This window comes from Macrobrachium nipponense, chromosome 28, assembly GCF_015104395.2.
Source record: "Macrobrachium nipponense isolate FS-2020 chromosome 28, ASM1510439v2, whole genome shotgun sequence".
Lineage (NCBI taxonomy): Eukaryota > Metazoa > Arthropoda > Malacostraca > Decapoda > Palaemonidae > Macrobrachium > Macrobrachium nipponense.
The window spans coordinates 68,931,689-68,953,029 of record NC_087217.1 but is presented as its reverse complement, the minus strand read 5'-3'; the positions used below and the strand labels follow the sequence as shown (position 1 = coordinate 68,953,029).

The window sequence follows — 21,341 nt, the reverse complement described above, 5'->3', positions numbered from 1 at the left end:
CGGACAGAACAGCATCGCATCCTTGTGTGACTGCATGAATGGACGAGTGAAAGAGAGTGTGACTGGCTTCTCTTACTCCTTCGTTCTTCCTCCTCTATCTGTGGGCAGAGGGCCGCAGTCGTCACTATGCTGAACAGGAAGCAGATGCAGGTAAGCTACACGACTGAGCTCCATCCTATCCTTTTCAGTAGGGATAGGAGTGTTTATCCACCACTCCTCGACAAGGGGGGGAGTGGAAGCCAACAAGAGACAAACCCATGACTTCATTTTGGCTCTTGAAGTAGGAACTAGTTCTTGTGTATTTGCAATTTATAAGAGGTACGCTGGCCTCCTTCTTATAAATTTGGTCCAGAAGTCTGGCCACTGATCCTGCGGTGCACACCCTGATCAGCTGGGCAGAGGCTAGGATCCCTCTCTTTGCTCTTACGACCAGGGAGGGAACCAAGGTCGGACGAACACCAGTCTGTTCATAAGACTTAGATTCCACCCACCAATAAGTGAGTCTTCCTATTGTTAAAGGACCGAGGGTTTGTATACGTATCGGAACAAATAACAATTTGTCGAAAATTGTATTTTTCCTAATTATACAAACCTGAGGCCCTTTACACATAGTCCCACCTCATGCCACCCCTCACTCTGCATTTCCTGGGCTTAAAGCAAAGTGACTCCTCTCCTCGCAGTCGAGCTGACCGCCAACTGCCGGACAAGTAGTTAACTACCGAACCCCCTCGTTCAAAGCTTACGACTGGTTCAGCTGCCGCTAAGTACCTTCCTATTGTTAAAGGACCTCAGGTTTGTATAGTTAGGAAAAAAATACAATTTCATACAATCAACTTACCTGTCAGATATATACATAGCTAAGACTCCGCGTCCCTATGTATATATCTGCCAGGAAGTAGTATGAAATTTATTGTAACATAACAATATCATACATGCAATTACCCGCAGATATATACTTAGCTATAGACTCCGTCGTCCCGACGAATTCAAAACTCGCGCACACGCTACAGGTAGTCAGGTGATCTACCATTCCCGCCGCTGGGTGGCGGTATCCGGAACCATTCCCGTTTTCTGAGCCAGATTTTCTCTGTCGCTGAGGCCGGCAACAACTGTTGTTTGGTCTCTCCTGATTGGAATTCTGCTCGTTTGCCGAGAATTGGTTGGACTGATTTGGTGAAGTAGTACTCTTTTTTTCTCTGGCTTGGTATACGCTTATTGTGGACTGTGTTAAATGTAGAGGTTCTGAGTGTGCATTTGATAGAACTTGTGCTGAATGTGAGGGACTTACAGAACAAGGATGGAAGGAATTAGCTTCTTATATTAAGAAAAGAGAGAAGGATAGAGCTAGAAAAGCTTCAGCAAGAAGCTCGAGTAGATCCTGTTCATTTGAACCTGAATTAGAAACTAACAAGCTAGATGATGTTTCTCCCATAACCTCAGCCCCTTCTCCCTGTGTTGAATCTAAGGATTCGCTTTCAGAAATGGAAATAATGAGATCCTCGATCAGGGAGCTTCAGGAACAGCTTTTAAAGCTATGGAAAACCGCAAGGTAAGAGTGTCAGTGAGTACGTGACCCCCAGTGCAGTGGAGGGGGCGCCTGATCGGCTCCGCATTGCTCCTAGGCCTAGACCTCTTTCAAACTCCCAGGACCAGGGGAGGAGGAATGTCAAAAGCCGCAGGGAGGATGTGGAGCATCCCAACGATCAGCGTCCTTCGCAGATCCTGAAGTAACGACCCAGGCTGCCTTAGATAGCCGTAGAAAAGGCATCCTGAAAGAGTGCTTTTCTGCGTCGGACTCCTCCTCGTCTAGGCGTGGATGGAGCTCTGCTTCGAAGTCTCGTCCGTTGAAGAGATCGTGGGTTGCACCGAAAGGAGACGCTCTTGATTCGAGCCCTGAGCGCTTTCCTGAGAATTTTCCTTCTAGTAGTAAGAAGGCTAGAAGACCGTCTCCAGCGCCTCAAGACCCGACTAAGCTCTTCCTGCTTAACCTACAGGAACAACTATCCTCCCTGGTAGGCGCTCTACATACGGATTCGTCTCGAAGGAAAGACTCCTCCCTTCCAGTGAAGAGATCGAAGTTTTCTTCTCCTGGTAGAAGGGAAGTTTCTCACTCTAGCAGGCGTTTGTCACCTGAGAGACTCTCTCGATCTCCCTTTAGGCGATCCTCACCTCTGTATAGAAGGAAAGTTCCCAGCAGTAGCCGCTCTCAAAGCAAACGCTCAGCTACGTTTTTACGGAGAGGTCAGGAGTCGGACTCCTCTACTGAGGACCAGGTCAGGCGTCAAGAGCCTAAGAAACAGGATGTTTTCAAACGCCAGGAGTTGACAGAGCCTAGTAGGCGCCAAGAATCTAGTAGGCGTATAGAGCTTACCAGACGCCAGGAGTCTAGTGAGAGGCGTCAAGAGCTTACCAGGAGTCAGGACAGGCGCCAGGAGTCAAGCAGGCGCCAGGAGTCATGCAGGCTTCAGGAGTCAAGCAGGCGTCAGGAGTCAAGCAGGTGCCAGAAGTCAAGCAGACGCCAGGAGTCAAGCAGGCGTCAGGAGTCAAGAGGAATCCAGGAGTCAAGCAGGCGCCAGGAACCTTGTAGGAGCTTAGGTCGGAGTAAGACCCCTTCTCACTTTATGAGCTCTTCTGAGAGTAGGAGCCCTTCACCTGGTAGGAAACAGGTTACTGAGAGGAGATCTCCTGGCTTTACGAGCTCCCTTGCCCCTTGCAGTAGCAAGAATAGGTGGCACGGACGACGATCTTCTTCTTTTGAGAGAAGTCCCTCTACTTCTAAGAACCGCTCTCCTTCGAAGGGATCTCCTGCAGCCGGAGACTTAGAAGAAGTCTCAGATGAGGAATTCCCTGTTGATTTAGTAGTCTCTGACTATAAGAGATTGTCTTTGCTGTTGTTGAAGGAGTTCGGGGATAAGCTTCAACCAGTGGATCCACCCTCTCCAGGGTCTTTGTTGTCAAGCACAAAGTCTCCAAAAACATCCTCATTGTTCCGATACGTAATACAAACCATCGGTCCTTTAACAATAGGAAGTAGCTAGCGGCAGCTGGAACGGTCGTAAGCTTCGAACAAGGGGAGAACGGTAGTTAACTGCTTGTCCGACAGTGTAAACAAATCACTTTTGCTTTCGGCCGCGGGTGTAAAGGACGTGTTCGTCATCGCTCTCTTGCCGCCCTTCCATCGTTCGTTATGCTTTGTTTATATTGTGTTTTCTACTAATGGTTTGTTTGACTTGAAAATGAAACTTGTAAGTACACTGTTTTCATTTTCATTACTTAATTATGAACCAACATGGAGCTATCGCCGTAGATGCGGCGATTTCCTCTCTTTTCATGAATTGAACCCTTGAATTATGTCTCGGTACCGAGGGCGGGCGCGCTCGCGCGACGTCTGTATTTTTAGGGCGAAAGTGTGTAATTGAAAAATGTAAGTACTCTTTTCATTATATTTTGTGCCCTGTGCGTTCGTTACCGAGAGTGTGATTGCGCTCATGGCCCGCCTTTTATTTTGTATAATAGAATGCAATGAAATGGATTCGCAATTGCAATATTCTTTTCATTTTCATTTATTTATTTGCATGAAATTTAATTTGGATCAATTTTCGTTCTTACCCGGGAATTGATCCTTACGATTATTTTATGTGAAAGTGAAATCGCAAGTGCAGTATTCTGTTTCATTTTCATATATATTTTTATGATAGCATCATATTATTTGGATCAAGTTTCCGTTCTTACCCGGGAATTGATCTTTTCCCCTTTAAGTTCTATGAAGTGAATCGCAAGGGCAGTATTCTGTTTCATTTTCATATACTTTTCACTGCTGTGCGGGGGTAGGGAAGCGAAGGTCTGCCAGGAAGTCGTCGGAAAGCTCTCCCGCGACTCCCTTGGTATATCCGATTATTCGTCTTCCTTCCTGCCCCCCGCTCAGCTTCTTTGTTGTATTTTGTATTTGGGGTCTTCCTTGCGTTCGGGGTGGGGCATGTCTTCCCCCGTGCGTGAGGGAACCCCTCTTACTAATCTATCTATGTTACCGCAGGTGCTACATCCGTGGGAGATGACCTTGGACAGGTATGGACCACCGGCGGCGGCAGGCATGCCTAGCATCCACGGGCTGCTGCATCGTCTAGCGAGGTCTGGGGCGGTCTCCACTACTACCACGGCCCCTTATGCTGCTCCCCCCCCTCCTGGTCTACACTCCCCATGCTGTGTCGGTGACGCCGTCTGCCGCTACTAGGGCCGCCGCCGTACCGAGGGGGGGTTGGGCCGCCGCCGCCTGTTTTCTTCGTGTTTGCCTGCCCCAGACTTCCGCGTTCAGCAGTCGCCCCTTGACCCGGCCGCCAGTACCCAGGTTCCGCTGGCTGCCGATGATTCTACGAGGCAATCGCTGGGCCTGCCGTACCTGCCGCTGATGTGATTCCCGCTGTTGGCTTGGCTGTCCCTTCTTGGGTCTACCGCTGCGCTGTTCCTGCCGCTCCTGAGCTGGTTGCTGTTCCTGTTGCTCCTGGTTCCTGAGCCTGTCCATGCTGGTCCTGCCCACGGTGTGTCTTTCCCCATGTCCCAGGTCCTTCCGGACAGGTGCAGTCGGGCCGTGTTGCTTCGGCAATAGCCCCGGCTCCGGCCTGGATGGAGGACCTGACGATATGTCCTACGTGAGGCTGACGAGGAAGAGGAAGCTGTCATCTTCGTCTTCATCGTCTGCTGCTGCCTCCTTCCCTTCGACTTTCTAAGGCCCATAAGCCGAAGAAGAAGAAGGCTGCCTTCCACGTACAGAAGTCTCCTTCGGGAACTTCTAAGGGCCCGTCCCACCCCGGTGGGACGGGGGGTCCTTCTGCTGGTCCTCCTGCTCCTTCTGGGAGCGGGGCCCGCTCTCCCCTTCCGTAAGGAAGAGATAGACGGGGACCAGAGGAGTATCGGTTAGCTCTGGTACTTCCTCGCCTGGTGCTAGCGGCGATGCCGCTACGCCAGGTTCCGGCTCGGTCTCTCGTTCGCGAGAGATCCCGAGTGTACGTTCTCCCTCGGGAGACCGTGCAGCCAAGTTTCGGCGCCAGAGTTCGCTCGGCGCCAAGACGCGGCACGGAGCAGAAGGCTGGTGAGAGACGCTCAGGTGACTCTTGCCAGGCCAGCGGCCGCTCTTGCAGCGACCAGCTGGTAACCCGGGTTTTCCCCCCTAAGAAGGCTCCTTCGGGACCTTCTAAGGGCCCGTCTCGCTCCGGCGATTCGGGGAGCTCTTCTGCTGGTCCTCCTGCTCCCTCGGGAACAGGGCCCGTCTTTTCTTCTACCAAGGAGAAGAAGACGGGGACCAGAGGAGTACCAGCTTCGGCTGGCACTTCCTCGCCTGGTTCTAGCGGTTCTGCCGCTAAACCAGGATCCGCCTCGGCTTCTCGTTAGCGAGAAGTACCGAGTGGGAACCGGTCTCACCCGCGGGAGACCGTCCAGCCAAAGTCTTGACACCTGAGCTCGCTCGCCGTCCAAGACCGAAGCGCGGAGCAGAAGACTGGCGAGTGTCGTGCAGACGACTCTCCGCCAGGCCAGTGGACGCTCTCGCAGCGACCAGCTGGCTGCTCGGGTTGACGTGACGGTCGCTGAACCAGCCACGGGTTGAGGCGAGGAAGGGGTCCCCGCGGCCGTCGGTACCAGCCACGGCTGGTACCAGCGGCTCGACGCGCCGAGAGGACGCTCGCCGGTCTCACCGCGACAGCGAGCCTAGCAGGTCACCTGACGCCGCTCCCATCGGGACCGGGCGGAGACGGTAACCAGCAACAGCTCGCCTGACGCTAGAGATCAGCGTCGACGTTCTCAGCCGAGCCTCTCGCCCCAGGCGAGCGGCAAGGCTAGGCCATAGCTGCTCGATCGCCACCAGCGGGTTGACGATCAGCAGCAGCCCTCCAAGCACGCTGGTCCTGCCAGCGAGCTAGGGGGGAGCGTCAGGTCTGCCTCTCCTGTACCTTCAACCTCCTCGGGCTACACCGGGAGGAGCGAGGTACCTATGAGTGATCGCGAGAGGTGCGCCGCTCGCGATCCCGCTATGACGCCGTTTGGACCAGGCACGGTTCTAGGACCGACCCAGGACATACGCGCAAGTAGCTGGAGGCGACCGTCAGGGTCTGCCGCTGTTCCTCCTTCTGAAGGAGGAGTATCTCGGGATCTGTTTCTTGTTGGAGGGACTGGACGGTCCTACTCCGCAAGACGCGGATACTCCGAGGATACAGAGGAATTTGCAGAAGTCATTAAGCTGATTCTCAGCAATAATGACCGTGCGGAAGGATTGCGCTCCCACCAGCAGAGCCCACGTCTCTGCTCGAGTCGTTTTGGGGCCCGAGGGGGAACCCAAACCGACGGTGGGTCTGCCGCGATCGGAGCTTGCCGATTCTGTCTCGAACCAGAGTCTCTCGTCTCCGGACAAGAAGGCTCTCTCAGTTCTGGCCGGTCGATCAAGCTACTTCCACCTCCTCTACTGCGACAGCGGCGTTTCTACGTGTCGAGGACACCGTATTTAAATACTCCTTCGGTCCTCCTGAGAGGTTTCGACCAGGACGAGGATGGAATGAGGCGTGATGACGGTTATCGGCTCTCTCCTGTCAGGTGTCGATCAGCCCCACCCAGACGACGTTCACAGTGGCGGCAGACCCTTACCTACAGTGAGAGTTCGTAACCCTCCTCGGGAAAACGTTTTCTCCTGACGATACCGTTTTTCTCAGACTCTGAGAGGCCATCGCCGCAAGGCGATGGCTGCTTCTACTCTTCTCCAACTGCTAGTTCCACTGGGAAGGCGAGCGAGTATCCAATTCCTCCCCCATTCCCTCTCTCCTTACGGCTACGAGGGAAAGGGGAGGGATCCTACAGAGATTTCTCTGTAGGATCCCACGTTCGGACTGCGCTACCGGGGGGGACCTTCGGGTCCTACCTGACGTAAGCCCGGTCGTTGAGGAGGAATCCTGCCCCATTCTCGATTTCTACGGGAATCGAGAGGACCACCAGCCGATATCGTTTGACGAATTCAGGTTTTTTTTGGGGGGGGGGGGGGGGGGGGGGTGGGGGGTTTCGCAGACTGCTTAGAATTCTACGGAATTTTCTAGCGCATTCAGAGTGTTCGAGTTTTTTACGATCTCCAAACACTTACGCGAGACCACGGTCCAAATTGAGCGAGACGAGAATCCCCGATATGTTACACGATAATTGGGAACCTTGCCTATGCTCGAATTCCTGGAATTTCTAGCATTGGGAAGAAGACTGCTGCTGAAAGAAAACTATCTCATAGTAGGCGACCAACCTGGAATAGAGAAGATCGACGGGAATATCCAGTTTGGCTTGAACTATCGTCTTAGTAGTTCTGTTCACCATTGAAGCTTTCCTTCGAGGAAGACTTCTCCTTCACTCTCTTTGATAGAGATCGAAGGTGGTCGATCTCCAATCCTTATTTTGTTTTCTTGAAGGAAAGAATTTAGGATGGAGATCGTTGTTCAGAATCCTACAAATATACTACGTATATTAACCTCGCGACATGATTCTACTAAGCAGTTGAATTGTCCGAGGGGTAGGCGCATATCCTAGTTAATCTACGGATTGCGACTTATAAGAGAAGTATTCTAATTGAACTGCAACTCGGGGTTGCCTGCAACCTCCCAGGAGTTTTCAGTTTCAATTTTAATATACTTATGGTTTTGTCACGACAACACCATTTCAACTTTTATATTTACCGAAATTCGTTTCGCCTAAATATAATTGCTCGAGCATATCTTTTTATGCTCGGTAGTTCTAGCCGAACGCATTCCTTCGTGGAATAATGGATTACCTGGCAACTCAGGATGACGGAGTCAGCGAGAGCTCAGGCTCAACTACTGCGTATTGAACTGCCTGATAGCAGCTCAGTATCAGCTGGGCCTCCGAGATGCACGGTCATGTATGTCTCTCTCTCCCCTGCTTTGATTGACTACCGACCGTATCTCTGCCCAACAATCATGGACTTAGGTCTCTGATTAACGGGGATTCTCGCAATAATGAAGGACCATCTACTGGCTGTGACGCTAGATTCCATCGCCTTCGACATTGCGAGAATTTTCAACAGAGATATCTCTTTACTCTTTCATCTTCTGTTTACCGCACGGTAACAGAAGTCTGTACGTCTCCCGCTGCATCGCACTGCGATAATGCGAATGATTTTGCAGACATCTGAGTTTGTCTTCAAAATATCTCGTATTCGTAGGTGTACAATTGTTCATTGTTCAACCAGAATTACAAGATGTGTCAGAAGACATCGCCTACTCTCCGACCTGACAGCTCTACTTCCAAATGTTCAGCCCATGAGAAGCAGTTCTTCAGGCGGCTTTCCCCTTGTTTTCATTACTGAAGAACGCCCCGCTTTCATTGCAACTACGACTTCTCACACCGGACAGCAATGAAATAGCGGTTAGCGTTTTCAGTCATTTGTAAGCACAGGTTATGAATCTTGAGAATCCTTCTCTCGATTCATCTGTGAAGACGTAGGTTGTCATTCAATAAACTTACCTTCGTCTTCAAACGGTACATAGTGTTGTTTCTCCTTAGCTGAGATTCAACAACCATGAGATGTTTTACCTTCAGGGACCTCGGTCTCTAGAAGGCAATTGACTTTCGCCTGTTGGGCACATGCCTTAAGAGAATCATCACCTCGCTGTCCGGCATTGGTGACAAACAAATACATTATTTGTTTGGTCTCTCGGCATAACCCTTTAAAGGCGAAGGTCACGTGACTTACTCGGATGCTTTGACAACTTGCCTCCTACCGAACGCAGTCAGTCGGCAGCTGTCAGAGCGCCCGAGTCAGTTACGAACTACGCTGTTGACTTAGTTCGGTTGTTACAGAGCAATCATTACTTCGTTTTAATAGCTTGTCACAGTAACCCATACCATCGACACCCACCATGGAGTGTCGGTGTCCTATCCACTACCGAGAACTTCGCTGCATGGGGATAGGAGGATGCGATCGAGACTTCGTGGCAAACGGACAGACCAGTATGGGTACTGGACATCACCGAAGTAGAGAAGAGGGATAGGTCATGCGACTATTTCCTTCTTTTCCTCTGAGGAAACGCATGACTTCTCCTGCGAAGTCAAGCATCCAGGGGATGGGGATCCGTGACGCTCGATTTCGTACCGCCAACTTCGTAGCGAAGGACTCAGAACCCTTCGGTCCCTGACGATTGGTTCGAGTCGTTCACAATCCCCTCCCTAATGGATTCACCGCCTTCAATGCGAAGGAGATGCTGCCTTGTCCGCAAGAACTTCTCCGTGGCGCAGGTACTGAAGGCAGGGGTCTGGTCCAACCAGACCACATGCCCTTCCTTCTACCTTTGGGATATTGCCCACCGGTCCTTGGATCTTTTTGTTTCCTTGGGACCCGTGGTGGCTGCTCAACACGTTGTGTAGCGAACCCAGACCCTCGCAGGCTGAACAGCATCGAGTCCTGGTGTGACCGTAAGAATGGATGAGTGAATGAGAGTGTGACTGGCTCCTTCCCATCTTTTTCTTCCCTCTACCTGTGGTTAGAGGGACACGGTCGTCACCCTGCTGGATAAGGACAAGGTGCAGGTGAGCTACTCAACAGAGCCCCATAACCTATCCCGTTTCACTAGGGATAGGAGCGTATATCCACCACGGTTCCTCCAACAAGGGGGAGGAAGTGGATGCCAGCTTGAGACAACCCATACTTTATGTTGCCTCTTGCAAACAGGAACAAGTTCTTGCTTGCTGGTACGAAGCAGATACGCTTGCCTCTCTCTTAGTACTCGGCCCAGAGGTCTGACCATTGATCCTGCGGTGCACACCCCGATCAATCGGACAGAGGCTTGGATCCCTCCCTCGCTCTTACGACCAGGGAGGCATTCCAGGGATGGACGAACACCAGTCTGTTCATCAAAAGACTCAGATTCCTCCCACCAATAAGTGAGTCTTCCTATTGTTAAAGGACCGATGGTTTGTATTACGTATCGGAACAAATGACAATTTGTCGAAAAAAGGATTTTGACGTAAGGAAAAATCTATTTCTGGCGATTGGCTCGTGTCGCCAGCGAAATATCCTTTAATCTATTATTTCTAGGGTAAATGTACTAACACATACCAGAGAATAAATAAAATAAAGAAAAAGGTCAGTATGACTGACTCGCTCACCCTCTAGGAGGGTGTCGGTATGAACACTAGGCGAGTGAGACCACTACCACGAGCCAAATGCCAATAGAAATCTCCCACTACAAAACCCTCCAAGAGGGGAGCCGTCCCACAGAGGGAGCAGCTCGTACTACTACTACACCATCCCATGCTTGCGACTGCTGCGGCCTCTAGTGGCCATCCTGAAGTTAGCAGATACAATCTTGAGCGAAGGGATGGGTAGGGGGGTATTTCGCTGGCGACACGAGCCAATCGCCCAGAAATAGATTTTTCCTTACGTCAAAATCCTTTTTCTGGGCTCAGCTCGTGTCGCTTGCGCGAAATCGTACCAGAGAAACAGCAACAAGATTGTAAACAAAGTAAATAAAATAATAAATAAAACAAAATAGGTCTCAAATAAAAGATACAAATAAAAGAATGAAATATAATTGCTAAAAAAGATGACAAGTACACAGTAAAACAAAATCAGAATTATGCTTTAAATTACCCTTAAATCTAATTATGTTAATAATATAAGGTAATTTACATATATACAAATATTGTACAATGATTACCTATCACAATAAATCTGTGTAACAACATTGATCAAAAATAGAAATAGCAATTAGTATAAATTTACATAAATATTGATCAATGATAAAATAAAATATCTTAGGAATGTATATGACTTAATATACAAAACAAAACCCGTAACCATTGCATTATGATGTATCCCTAGCATAAAAAATAAGGGGATAACATCTATGAGATCAGTATGGTAATCAGATGTGAGTGTCCCTAACCAGACAAAAGGGGCACTATACAATCATAAAGCAGCTAAGACACAAGGTAAATGTTAATGAACAAGGCAGGAATAGACGAACTGTTGGGTGAGGCAGGTAGAAAGGAGGACTGAATCTTCTACTATAATCTAGCTAGAGTCAGGGGAAACTATGTTACCCGCTGCAACTGCTGTGGGAATTTCAGAGCTTCCAGGGACTTAAGGTAGTGACGTTTGAACACTGTCGGCGATTTCCATCCGGTATACTTCTTTAAATCAGCAAAATTCATATGTTGGAAGTAATTAATTGAGGTGGCTACTGCCCTGACATCATGTGCTTTTGAAAGGAGTCAGGATTGGCTTGTTTGATAAAGTACAGGATTTGTTGCCTGATGCCTTTAGTGGATAAAGTACCACCTTTTTCCTCCTAAAGAGGGGGCCCCGATGAGGAAGAGGAGGTCCTGGATAGAAAGGCTCGTAAGGTTGAAACGGACAAAGGGAAAAAACTCTTGTGGAAGGGGTAGTACCTTCCAAGGTTCCCACCTCATCAAAGGATCTTCATTCTTGCTAAAAAGCTACGTTCCGGAGAAAGTAGCACTTCCCCCGTGGAAGGAATTGAATATGATCCGGATCTCTGGATTAAAGCCGACAGTTCTGAAATTCTTGCTCCTGAAGCTAGGCTTAATAAAAACAGAGTTTTTCTCAGGAGCATCATAAACGAGCATGTGTCATTATCGGTTTCGGAAGCCAGTTTTAGAACATCGTTTAAGAACCATGAAACTGACGTAGGCCTGACAGAGGGCCTAAGTCTAGCACATGCTTTAGGAATAGACGAGAAATAGGTATCTGTCAACGTCTATGTTAAATCCAAATTGAATATCTTTTCAATGCTGACTTGTTTGTCGTAATCGTGCTAGCTGCTAACCCAAACCCTTTTCAAATAAAGATCTGAAAAAGGATATAGCAGAATTAACTGTCATGATTCTGATATCTGACTCTCTCAGGAAGATTGCTAACTTTTTGACGGCAGCATCATACTGCCTCAAAGTTGAATCCCTTTTTATCGGGATTCCAGGAAAAGAATATTCTGAGGGTCAATATTCGCATCTCTTTTTTGCCGCAAACTTCATGAAATCCATAAAGTTAGGGTTTTGAGAATCCCTGAGGAAGCGAAACCACAGTCTTCGTTTGTACGACTGGAGAGCTTGGGAACTGGGGATCCGAAGGGGACGAAGACCCAGTTCCAGGATCAGGGGGTACCAATTGCTCTTCGGCCAGTCTGGGGCTACTAGAGCCACTTGACCCCTGAATGTCCTGAGTTTGTCTAAGACCTTCATAAGGAGATTCACTGGAGGGAATACGTAAATCTTCTCCCAGTTGTTCCAATCCAGAGCCAGGGCGTCCGTGGCGTAAGCCAGAGGGTCCAGGTTGGGGGCTACATAACACGGTAGTTTGTGGTTCGCTTTGTGATGCGAAGAGATCCACCTGTAGCCCTCCCGGGACTCTTTGGAGGATCCATTGGAACGAACTCTCGTCTAGAGACCATTCCGACTCTAGGGTACTGATCGGGATAGGGCGTCTGCTATGACGTTTCTTACTCCAGCTATGTGGGTGGAGGAAAGATGCCAACTGAATTTGTCTGCCAGGGAGAAGATGGCTATCATGACGTGATTTAGATGACGTGACTTGGAGCCTCCTCTGTTTATGCAATGTACTACCACTGCGCTGTCCAAGACTAGCTTTATGTGGGAGTACCTTGGTGGGCGTATCTTTTCAAGAGTCCAAGAAGACTGCCATTGCCTCCAGTACGTTTATATGGAACTGACGGAACTGGGGTGACCAAATTCCTTGCACCTTTTTGACCTGGGAGTACCCTCCCCAGCCGCTTAAGGACGCGTCTGTGTGGATGGTAATCCCTGGTGGAGGGAACTGAAGAGGGACTGACACTGACAGATTCTTGACTTTTGCCCACGGCCGAAGCCGGTTCTTTAGAATCAGAGGTACTGAGGATAGCTTGTCCCTGGACCTGACATTTGCTCGAGATCGCCAGATCCTGGTTAGATCTTTCAGTTTGGCTTTCATTAAGATGTTCGTTACTGAAGCAAACTGGAGAGAGCCGAGGATTCTTTCCTGAGCTCTCCTCGATGCTAGTTTGTGACTTAGAAATTGCTTGACTGACTTCGCTATTTCTTTCCTTTTGGTGGATGGGGGAATCGCAGAGTGTGTGAGGATAGATTCCATTGAATGCCTAGCCACTGAAAGTTTGACTCTGGGGTGAGTCTGGACTTGGATCTGTTTATCTTGAATCCTAGATATTCTAGGAATTGGATCACTTTCAGTGTGGCCTTGTTGCATTCTTCGACTGATGGGGCCCAGATCAACCAATCGTCGAGATACGCTACTACCATAATCCCTTGAGCTCTGAGCTGTTGCACTTCCGCTAGCTTCGTGAACACCCTGGGTGCCACGTTGAGCCCGAACGGGACTACCTTGAAGGAGAACGTCTGGTCTCCTATCTTTGAAATTCCCAGATAACGGACGGAAGTGGGTTCTTGGCAATAGGGATATGATAGTAGGCGTCTGTAAGATCGATAGAGGTGGTGGAAGGCCCCACGGGGTAGGTGACGTCCCCACGGGGAAGTAAGGTAACCGCACCTGTGAGATCGTGAGCATCTTGAACTTGTCGCAGCGGATGGCTAAGTTTAAGCGGGACAAGTCTAAGATTACTCTTCTTTTGTTTGAGCCTTTCTTTGGGACGCTGAACAAGCGACCTTGAAATTTTAATCTCTTGACTTTGACTATAGCTCCTTTCTGAAGGAGGTCCTCTGCGTACTCTGTCAATTCGTTGGAAGGAAGTTGACGGAAAGGTCTGGCTGGAGGTGGGTTCGTCAACCAGCTCCAAACCCAGCCCTTTTGACACTATGCTCTGAGCCCACTGGCTGAAGTTCCACCGGTGGCGAAAGTGAAACAGCCTCCCTCCTACCTGAAGTTCCTCATTGGTTCTGGTAACCCCCTCGACCTCCTCTGAAGTGCTTTCCCCTATTGAAGGGGCCTCCCGATCCTCTCCCACGAAAGGACCGCTTACCTCTGCCTCCCTTGTTCGAGCGGTCATACTTCTGAGAAGCTTGACTCTCGAAGGCTGGATTGTAAGCTGGAGAGATGGCGTATGAGGTGGAGGGTTGAGGCTGAGGGGATATCACATAAATAGGCTGTGATTGACCTTTAGACGTGGAGGGCTGAGCTGTCTGCACTAACGGCACTGTAGGAACTTGTTGAGGGAAGCGCGGCTGCTTCTTTTTTGGTAAGGTTGGAAAACGTCTAGGCTTCCTTTGTCCCTTACCTTTTGGTGTCAAGTCTTGCCTTCTCCTAGCCGTAAGACCCCAACGGTCCTTAAGGCTTTGGTTCAACCTCGTAGCCTCTGCTTGTACTTCCTTTACCATAGCCTCTGGGAAGAGATCTGCGCCCCAGATGTTAGAAGAAAGTAACCTATTCGGTTCATGCCGAATGGTTGCCTCTAGCAATACATGCTTTCTGCAATTTGTTCTAGCAGTGGCAAACTCGAACATGTCTGACTGCACCGTTTGAGTCAGGGCTTTGGTCATAAGCTTAAAAATTGGTTCTGAACCATAAGCCATGGTTGCTACCTCAGACATAGCCATCAGGTTGATTGACCTGGCTAGTCGTGTTTTCGAGTCAAACTCCGCTTGAATAAGACTATCCGGGAGCCTGGCAGCTTTTCACCAAACTGCTCCATAGCACAGTCAGGTTTGAGTTTGCCAGCTGTGAAAGTGTTTAGGCAAGTCCTCCCATAATTCTCCAATTGACGGGAGCAACGGAGAAGTGGGGTCTGCTTCTTTCAGCTGAGGCATGGGTTCCCCTTTCTGAGCTGGCTGAGATGGTCGACCTCGCTATCTCTTGGTAAGGAAAGGAGCGGGGTACCTTCGTCCATCGTGAAAATGGTAAAGGGACTTTTGAATGGTTGGATCTTGGTATTCGAACAGTCCATGTCGTCTAGACATCTAAGCCATTCTCGTTGGGCCTGGTCCCGAGAATAGAGGACTGTCTCCTTTGGTACCCTGTCATCTCTAACCATAGCCGAAGGCGTGAGCCTAGCGTAGCCTATGAAGGGAGGCTGTAGGCCTTCCGGGTAGAACTCGAAGTCCTCTATTCTTCGAGTTCCAAACTCCGGTATGGAGATGAGACCATCTTGGAAGGGAGCATATGACGCTACTCTCCAAGGATTGTTCATGGAAAAGGCGGGCAGCGAGTCATACGGGGGAAGCTGAGATCCACTAGTGTTAGAGGTTGAGGGAGAGGCAAGAGGGGCTTCTCTTAGGCCGGCTATAATAGTATCCTGAGAAGTTATCCTATCCGACAGGCGAGATATCATATGTTCCATACTCGTCTTAAGGGAGCCTACCAAGTCGCCCACCTGTTGCAACAGGCCAGCATTGGTGTCCAGAGCCGGAGCTGGAGCGCTGCGGAGGTGGAGGGGAGACTCTGAATAGGCACCAAAGGTAGTGGAACTGGTGATACTGCCGGGGTGCGGGATTTCTCCTTAGGCTTACTCTTTGAGGACTTTGAGCCGGAGCTAGACCCTTTAGACCTGTCTGGGCCGGGATTACGAGCCGGAGACTTACGCGAAGAAGAAGACGAGGACGTCTTCTTCGAGGACGATGACGTCTTAGTCAAGGTCATATGCTTAGACTTGATCTTAGGCCTAACCGAAGCCTCTGGAGGAGTATATAACTCATCACCGGTAACCGCCTGGGAAGGATGGTGAAGTTGCAGGGGTGAAGAAACAGTCATTACCCAAGGGGGACCCTTGGGTACCTGCATTACTTACCTCGACCAACAGGTCGTCTATACCTACCATAGGTTCAACATTTATATCCAGGGTTGCGACATCCGTGGAGATATCCTGGTCTTGTTCAGTCAAGGAGCCGCCAGCTGTTGTTGGATAAAGGCAATAGAGGGGTCCGCCTCTACCGGGATCGACGTACCCAGTCGCCTTGCCTCCGGGGAAGATTAACAAAGCTAAACGCTTCTCCAGTATGTAGGGCTGACCCTTGGCGGCGTTCTTGCCAAAACCTCCGACCCAGGCCCGCAGGGTAGCCAATGCCGTATCTCTTACTGCCGGAGCCTGTAAGAGAGGATATTTTAGATTTAAGAACCACTTAAAACTAAAAACTTAGGATATAACTTAACTAGATGCCTTAAGTTAAAGTAATGATGAAAACTTAAGAAGCAAAAGAAGCGAGCGGCATGCGGAGATGGAATACTACGCCTTCCAAAAGCTGCTCACCAGATCGTAAACATATGTACACGTCTCATGGTACCAGACCTGGATGTCCCCGTGCGGAGTCGCGCATGGAGCATGGGACCGGCAAACTTCGTGTCCACAGGGGTCCTGAAGTGTAGCGGAACATCCCGGATGCTCACAGTTGGTGGCCTGTAAGTGGGAAGACACATGAGTATCTTAAAGGGGTAACACTTACAGACTAAGGACAAAAGAACTCCGTTACGTGGCGGAGTTCGGACAAAATTTGGGCATAACCCCTCCCTGCATTGCCTGAATAGGCTATAATCCCGGAGAGATCCGGTAAATACTAAGGGAGGGGTGGGGATGGTTTAAGAAACTTAAGATAAACTTAAAGATAACTTAAACCTACATGCAAGTAACCGGACTAGGTCCAGTGAAGCGGAGTGTAGTAACTCAGCAATACGGTACGGTTAGTAAAGACCTATTGTATGCTCCGGTCCAACTATGGTGGACTATACCCTTCCGCTGGATACCAGGACTCCGATAGGGAGGAGCTCTAGTAAGGAGGGAAGGGCGAGATGACATACAGACTCGCGCTAACCCGGAGCGACAAGGAAGTAACGGAGGGGGGGAAGGCCAGAGCCCCCCACAACGTACCACCCGGCCGAGCCGAGAAGCGGAGAGGTCGGAACCAGTCAGGGACTGTCGGACTCCCAGGCCCCTCCGGTGGAGGGGAAGGGGGAGGCAGGCTCGGGCATGCTGGGCGAGCAAGGACAGACCGACCCACCCCCGCCCGACTCTATGGGAGAGCGGGAGAGGGGGAAGGGAGACTGGCAGGCGCCTGGCTGACTCGTGATCCCGTAGTGACCACGAGGCGGTAACTAAGATACGGTAACCAAGCCTAGGCCAACCAACTGATCAGAGAGAAGCTATCGGGAAGCAACCTGAACTGAAAAGCGGTAGCATATAGGCCCATAGGGCGAAAACCAACTGATCAGAGAGAAGCTATGAGGAAGCGACCGAACTGATCAACGGTAGACTAGGCTCTACGAGCCAGGACCTAGGCTAAGCCAGACGCCAACTAACCTAACAACAACAAAACATAAAAATATAATATATAATAAAATGAAAGAAAGAAGGTAAAATAGCAGGAGAAAAAATCCAGGAGTGTGCGACTAGCCCGAAGGCAAGTCTACCACTCAAAGCTAGTCAGGGGCCGATACAAAGAACCTGGACTAGGGTCTGGATAGAAAAAGCCTACATAAGGTGAAATACATACATGTATAACAACTTGAGTAGACGTAATAACGCGGATAATCAAAATAGAGCGTAAAATAATAAGGGATGTTCTAGGTATGGGAGACCAAGAACGAACCCAACATGCGGCAGGACCATGCTGCCATGCTTCCAGCCCCCGAGAACGTATCTATACCTAAAAAACGGCAAATACCGTCTCGGGGACGGAAAAAACTCGCTAACCGTAAATACTGAGTACTTAACTTAGCTGCTGCGATAGCTGCACGCTCCATTATAGCAAAAATCCACGAAAGGGCACAAAAAACACAGAGAGAAAATTAGCACGTGTGGCTCCTGGCGCTAACTTTTAAAGGATGGCCACTAGAGGCGCAGCAGTCGCAAGCATGGGATGGTGTAGTAGTAGTACGAGCTGCTCATCTGTGGGACGGCTCCCCTCTTGGAGGGTTTTGTAGTGGGAGATTTCTATTGGCATTTGGCTCGTGGTAGTGGTCTCATTCTCCTGCCTAGTGTTCATACCGACACCCTCCTAGAGGGTGAGCGAGTCAGTCATACTGACCTTTTTCTTTTTTATTTTATTTATTCTCTGGTATGTGTGTTAGTACATTTACCCTAGAAATAATAGATTAAAGGATATTTCGCGCAAGCGACACGAGCTGAGCCCAGAAATTGCATTTTCCTAACTATACAAACTGAGGTCCTTTACATATAGTCCCTCCTATGCCGCCCCTCACTCTGCGTATTTTGCATGGGCCAAAAGCAAAAGTGATTTGTTTTACCTCCCAGTCGCGCGGCGCGCGACTGTCGGACAAGCAGTTAACTACCGTTCTCCCCTTGTTCGAAGCTTTCGACCGTTCCAGCTGCCGCTAGCTACTTCCTATTGTTAAAGGACCTCAGGTTTGTATAGTTAGGAAAAATGCAATTTTCGACAAATTGTCATTTCGTGAAAATGCGTCCTACCCTTAGCATGAAAAAAGCATTCAAAGGCTTTGGAGAGTGGCTTAAAACTAAAAGAGAAGCAGGCAAGACTGTTTTTTCATGCCATCCTTCAAAGCTGACGGGTAAACCTGGAAGATGGTACGATACCCAGGAGCCTATGGGCTTAGGACTGCCTTCATCCGCAGATGCAGTTTACGCTTCCTTAGTCTATTCTTCAAGGAGGCGCGCTCTACTCTCAGCAAAAGCAACGTGGGGGATGTGTGAACTAGATCATCTCCTAAAGGGCCTCTTCAAAACACTAGAAGTGTTTAATTTTATGGACTGGTCTCTGGGAGCCCTTGCGAAGAGAGCCCAAGATCCCGAATTTGTCAGTATGGAGGAGCTCTCGAGTGTATTATCTTGTTTAGACAGAGCGGTGATGGACGGTTCGGTGGAAGTGGCTGCCCTTTTTGGATCGGGAGTATTAAAAAAGAGATCAGTGTACGGTTCTTTCCTGTCCAAGTCACTCTCCTCTGCAGAGGTCGGCCTTGCTATATTCTCCACTATCTAGCCACCTCTTCCAACAGGACACGGTGAGGGATATAGCAAAATCCTTAGCTGGTAAGGCTACGCAGGATCTACTGACACAATCAGCAAAGAGGTTCAAACCCGCTGTTCCCTTTCAAAAGAAGGAGAAAGCACCTCTTCAGCAGCCCTTTCGAGGAGCTTCTTCCTCCTCAAGAACCCCTTTTAGAGGTAGGAGACCGGACACCAGAGGAAGACCTTCCAGGAGACCTGCCAGGAAGGCAGAATGAAGAAGTCCTCCAGATAGCTGTAGGCGCCAGACTTTCGAACTTTGCCAGAGTCTGGGCGCAGAGAGGGGCGGACAGCTGGACCCTCTCTATCCTCGAGAGAGGATACCTCATCCCCTTCTGGGAATATCCTCCCTTAACAAGAACTCCAAGGGAGTTAACGGCGAGATACAAAGATCCTGTCAAGAGTCAAGCTCTCCTGCAAGCAGTGGACCTTATGCTGCAGAAGAGGGCAATAGAACCGGTTCAAGATCTCCATTCACCAGGTTTCTACAACCGTCTATTCCTGGTACCCAAAGCCTCGGGCGGGTGGAGGCCGGTTTTAGACGTAAGTGCGCTGAACTTCTTTGTGATCAAGGAGAAGTTCTCGATGGAGACTTCTTCCTCTGTGCTTTCTGCTCTTCGTCCAGGGGACTGGATGGTATCCCTGGACCTTCAAGATGCATATTTCCATGTGCCAATTTTCATCCGGCATCAAAAAGGAAATACCTCGATTCATGTCACAGGAAGAGTCTTCCAATTTCGAGCGCTTTGCTTCGGACTGTCGATGGCCCCTCAAGTCTTCACGGGTGTCCTAAGGAATGTGGCGCATTGGCTACATTTGAAAGGAATCAGGATCTCGATGTATTTGGACGACTGGCTAATACGAGCAAAGTTGAAGGATCAGTGTCTGGAGGACCTTTCGATAACACTAAAGATGACACAGTCACTGGGACTCATAGTCAACCTAGAGAAGTCCCAGCTGAATCCCCAGCAGAACATAGTTTATCTGGGGATTCAGATGGATTCTCGGGGTTTTCTAGCATCTCCATCAACAGAGAGAATAGAACACTGCCTTTCAAAGGTGTCAGTTTTTCTAGGGAAAGAACATTGCTCCGCGAGGGAATGGATGAGTTTGCTGGGAACCATATCCTCGTTGGAGCAGTTCGTTTCCTTAGGGAGACTGCACCTAAGACTCCTTCAGTATTATCTGAAGGAGAACTGGGATCAGAGTTCCCAGGACCTCGAAGAATCGTTCAGAATCACGGACAAGATCAAGCAAGATCTTCGGTGGTGGCTAGACCCAAAGAAACTCGGTCAAGGAGTATCCTTACACATAAAGAGCCCTCTCCGAGCGTTGTTTGCAGACGCGTCGGATTTAGGATGGGGAGCAACGTTGGGTTCGGAAGAAGTGTCAGGCACCTGGGAAGGAGCGCAGGTGTCCTGGCACATAAACAAAAAGGAGTTGAAAGCCATTCACTTAGCTCTCTTACACTTTCAAAAGCAGATCTCAGGATCGATCATTCAGGTCAATTCCGACAACACGACAGCCCTAGCGTATATCAGAAAGCAAGGGGGAACCCATTCATTCTCCCTTTACGAGACAGCGAGGGAGTTGTTGCTTTGGGCTCAGGAGAAGGAGATCTCTCTGCTAACGAGATTTATACAGGGAGAGAGAAATGTTCGAGCGGATCTGCTAAGCAGAAAAAACCAAGTCCTCCCCACCGAATGGACCCTCAACCCTCAAGTGTGTGAGCAGTTATGGGGGTTATGGGGAAGGCCGAACATAGACTTGAGTTGGGAAAGACTGGTGTAGATGATCAGCGTTTGACCACTCTTCACCCAATCTACGCATGCGCTGCCAGATATTACAAGATTCCTTGCTTTCATCTGCTTTTTAACTGGATCCAGCTAGGCACTAGAAATTATCCTATTGTTAAGACCTCGGGTTTGTAGCTATGAAAAATACAAATTGTCTTAGAAAATTTGTCATTTTTGGTAAGAGTGGTCAGGTGTGCTAAACCTCCAGTTGGTTCAGGATTCTCGTACCTCCCTCCAATTATGAATCTTTCCTCTTGTTAAGGCCAAAGGTTTGTTCTGCATATGAACAAATGACAAATTTTTAATCTATTTGTATTTTTCATAGCTAACAAACCCATGTTCTTGATGTTGACTGCCCACCTCTAGCCACCCCTCTAGATATCCTGGGTTGGAAGAAAGACAATGCGTCACAGGGTTCAAACGTGGTCTCTCCACCTCTTCTACACTAGATGCCAGATGCCACAGATTCATTGCATTTACAATCTTTGATTGTTTTTAACTGGTTTCCAGGTGGTGCCAGAAGATTTATCCTATTGTTAAGACCTCAGGTTTGTTAGCTATGAAGAATACAAATTGATTAAAAAATTTTCAAGTTTTCTCAGTCTCTTACTGG

At 49.3% G+C, this 21,341-nt stretch overlaps 1 protein-coding gene across 3 annotated transcripts in view; it reads left to right on the top strand.

Annotated features, from left to right (window-relative positions):
* LOC135201857 (TBC1 domain family member 2B-like) overlaps nt 1-21,341 on the top strand; it is a 641,388-nt gene that overhangs the window by 59,615 nt on the left and 560,432 nt on the right. The gene's annotated exons all lie outside the window — the stretch shown is intronic.